The following is a 4,277-nucleotide window of genomic DNA, read 5'->3' as shown; positions in this document are numbered from 1 at the left end:
GAGACTATGGCCCCTAGCTGCCCTTCAGGTCTGGAACTGAACTCACTCCTGTGGCTTCCAGCCAAATAAAAGACTGGCATATGGGCTGAATGTTTACATCAGGTAGATATACTCCTTGGAGAGATCAAGTATGGGAGAACAGAAGGGCAGTGTATGCATAGGGAGACAGCTTGGGGGCAGGAGTGCATGAGAGGGAAGGACACAGGGAAGATGTAACTATGGGAATGAAGTGGGAAGAGAGCTGTTGCATTGTGGGAAATTGTAGTCAATGTCATGAGACAAAATGTGTATGAACTGCTGTATGGAAAATGAAATAGCTCCATAAACTTTCACCCAAATCACAATAAAAATTGAAAAAAAAAAAAGATTGATGCATTCTTGACAATAGTCTGGGATGTTGAGACAATAACAGTTTTTTTTTTTTTTTTTTCTCAAATTGTGATTTGGGTGAAAGTTTATAGAGCAAATTCAGTTTCTATGCAACAGTTGAAACACATTTTGTCTCATGACATTGATTGCAAACTCCATAATATAATGGCTCTCTTCCCTCTTTCTCCCCATGGTTACCTTTTCCCTATGTTCTTCTTTTCTTTGCATTCCTGCCCTCTGAGCTGTCTCCCTGTGCAAATGCTGCCCTTCTGATCTGCCATGGTTGATTGTTCTAAGGAGTGTATCTACCTGGTATAAATATTCACTTTGTGAAGCAATATAAATATAATTTTTTTTCCTCTCCCACCCTCTACTGTAAATCTGAATTCAGAAAATCCCAATGGGGCAACAATACCAGCTTTTGAACATAACAGTTAATAGATTGTGTATAATGCAAGAAACAATAGAGAGCCCAACCAGGTAATGGTATTTGATGAATCATTGAAGGAAACTCCTCTCTTGTATAGGAGCTCTGGTGGTGTAGTGGTGAAAGCATATAGCTAATAACCAAAAGGTTGGCAATTTGAACGCACCAGACACTCTGTGGGAGAAAGACAAGGGAAAGATGTCACTTCGAGAACTAAGGTGTGCCTGCCCCAAGCCATGGTATTTTCAACAGCCTCATATGCATGCAAAAGCTGGACAATGAATAAAGCCAAAGAAGAGTTTACATCTTTGAATTATGATGTTGGTGAAGAATATTAAATACATTGCCTATTTCCAGAAGAATGAATAAGTCTGTCTTGGAAGAAGTACAGCCAGAATTCTGTAGTGAGGAACGTAAGACTTTGTTTCTTGTATATTTGGGCAAATTATCAGGAGGGACCAGTACCTGGAGAAGGACATCATGCTTGGTAAAGTAGAGGATCAGCAAAAAGAGGAAAAACCTCAGTGAGATGGATTGATACATTGGCTCAAAGATAGCAATGATTGTGAAGATGGCTCAGGCTTGGGCAGTGTTTCTCTCTGCTGTGTGTGAGGTCACTAAGAGTCAGAGATGACTGTACTGCACCTAACAACAACAACAACACTCTCTAGCCCTGAATTCTGCCTTTTTGTCTTTTAAATAACACCAATTCATAGGAAACATTCATATTGAACATTGCCTAGAATAAATAATTATTTAGGCTCAATCTAAGGAGCACTGGTGGCACAACAGTTAAATGCTCAGATACTAACCAAACTGGCAGTTAGAACCCATCTAGAGCACTGCAAGAAAGACCTGCCAATCTGCATCTGTAAAGATTACAGCCAAGAAAATTCTCAGGGATAGTTCTACTCTGTTACATGGGGTTACTTAGAGTTGAAATTGACTCAATAACACCTAACAAAAGCAACAGATAGAATCTGGAATTAAAAGATTTTGTTTGGAATTATCTTTATAATAATTCATGTTTGTTATAATAATAATAATAACATATTTGGTGGTTGGTGCTGGCTGTCAGCTAGGATCTCAGCTGGGTTATTATTAGCCTAAATACATATATGCACCCTTTCCATATGATCGCTCCACATAAGCTAGTTTGGGCTTTCTCACAACATGGTGGCAGAGTTCCAATACCAGTTTTCTAAGAAAAATGCAGAAGTACATGGCATTTTCGTAATCTGGCTTTGAAAGTTATATAAAGTCATTTCTGATTACCATATTGATGAAAGAAGTCAAAAAGTTCAAATGGATTCAAGGAGAAGGGACAGAAACTCTAAAACTACACGGGAAGAGTGCCAAGGTCACATTGTAGAAAGAGTATGTGGGATAGGAGGGATAGTGGTGTCAATCTTTGAAAAACACAACCTGACAAAAACTACCTCTTGGCCACAAAAATTCTCAGTCCTTCTACATGCAAAATACAATCTATCCCTTTCCCATGAAACCCCATATTAGTTCTTCCTCAGCATTGCCAAGGGGTGGCTTGGTTAGGAGAGCTTTTAGCCTTCCACATAAATCATTATCTTCCTCCTGAAATGCACCCAAAATAAACATGCAATCCGAGTAAAAACAGTGAGCATGCTCTGCTGATAGCAGCTTTGTGACAAAGCCTCTCATCTCTATCTTCAGCCTCAGAAACTCCCTAGCCCCCCAATATATATTAAAACCTGTAAAAGCTGGAACATATATAAGGCAGAAATCTGTCAGAGAAGGAAAACGAAAATATTTTCCACTGATAGAGAGTGGTAGAAAAGTGATAAGACTGTACCCTGTCAAAGTGGAAAACTTGTTAGAACCAGAAAAACTAGGCAGTCTCATTGAGTTCCAACTCTCATAGGTTTCATGGTACAATCTGGTTAAGATGGGTGTGCTTACTATGTAACGGCAGTTCAAGACGCATCTCTAGCCCTTCCTTTTCTCCGGATCGTTCCTCGAAGCCCTCCTGTACAGAAATTCTGGAGCTGCCACAACACAGCAGTGAACTCAAACCCAACTTAATCTCTCAATAAGTTATCTTGCTGTACATTATACATTGTTAACAAAAATGTTCACTTGAATATATGTGAATGGTGAGATTTTTGATAACTTAAAAAATAATGTCCTGAATGCTTTAAATTTTCTTTAGTTTGCTACCTTAAATAGTACAGAAATTCCTCTATAGATAACCTCTGTGGCACATGCCTTGGATTGCCTACTCAATACCCATCCTCCCTACTTTCTTTTTTTTTTTTTTTTTCCTCCTTCTTCCTTGCCTTCTCTGCTTTCCTATGAACATTGGAAACTAATCAGATTCTCCTTGCTTCTCTTGTCCTCTGGCTTCTGATTCGGTTTGGCCACGTGGGAAACTGCCAGGAGATCAGTGCTAGAAGGAGAGAGGGGTTTGGATATTTTTTTCTCCTCTTCCTTCTATGCTGTGATTCTGGTGGTGACTATATCCCTTGCAACTACAGCTCCTTCTGGGTGGGTGCCCTCATGGTTCTAGGTTTCACTGGGTCCAACTATACCAGTTCACCTTTTTTTCCCTTTAGGTTTAGGGAGGGAACTGCCTCTTACTGTTTTTATTCCAGAGTGTCTTCACATCCATTATTGATTCCCTAATGCTGCCCACAGGAGCTCTGGTAGTGTAGTGCCTAAGGCACTTGACTGCTAACCAGAAGACTGGCGGTTCAAACCTACCAGCCACTCCTCGGAAGGAAGATTGGGCAATCTACTGCAGTCATACTGCCTTGGAAACCCAAGGAGGGCTCGCTATGAGTTGGGGCCGACTCGATGGCACATAACAAAAACAACAACAACAATGCTGCCCACACCTCTAATCTCAATTGAGCGGTCTACATTTCCTGCTAAGATAAGGGCTGATTCATTCCTGAAGTGCTATTTGATGTTGGGCAAGTCTCTTACCTTTGTTGTTGTTGTTGTTATATGCCGTCGAGTTGGCCCCGACTCATAGCGACCCCTCCTTGGGTTTCCGAGGCAGTATCACTGCGGATGTAGATTGCCCAACCTTCCTTCCGAGGAGTGGCTGGTGGGTTTGAACCACCAGCCTTCTGGTTAGCAGTCAAGTGCCTTAGGCACTATGCTACCAGAGCTCTCTTACCTTTAGGATTTCCATTTCTTCATTTGCAAAATGATGGATTTGGACCAAATTGGTGTCTCTCAAAAGGAGTTCCATGGTAGTATTTGGAAATGCTAGTTCCTATAGTTTCTTTCCTTTTCTTTTTTCTAGCTTCACAGTATATAAGTTCTCTAAGAAGTCTTACATGAAAAACCTAATTTCCTCTGTATAAAAACTTTTCTCAGAATGAATTGACCATTGAACATAGTTGCATATGTAAGTGAATAAGATTATCTCTATGGTTAGTTGTTCTAAATCCTGTATTCTTTTCTGAGAATAGAAACAGTGAAACCCAGACACTTATTA

The 4,277-nt window shown here is 40.3% G+C and overlaps 1 pseudogene; it reads right to left on the bottom strand.

The window, feature by feature from the left end:
• The window catches only part of LOC103203199, a 17,023-nt pseudogene extending 12,995 nt beyond the window's left edge, over nucleotides 1-4,028 (bottom strand).
• Nucleotides 4,029-4,277: the final 249 nt, after the last annotated feature.

Source organism: Orycteropus afer, unplaced genomic scaffold (assembly GCF_000298275.1).
Source record: "Orycteropus afer afer isolate SDZICR_OR568_19922 unplaced genomic scaffold, OryAfe1.0 scaffold00206, whole genome shotgun sequence".
Classification (NCBI taxonomy): domain Eukaryota; kingdom Metazoa; phylum Chordata; class Mammalia; order Tubulidentata; family Orycteropodidae; genus Orycteropus; species Orycteropus afer.
The sequence above is the reverse complement of the archived record's forward strand: the minus strand, read 5'-3'. Positions and strand labels throughout refer to the sequence as shown.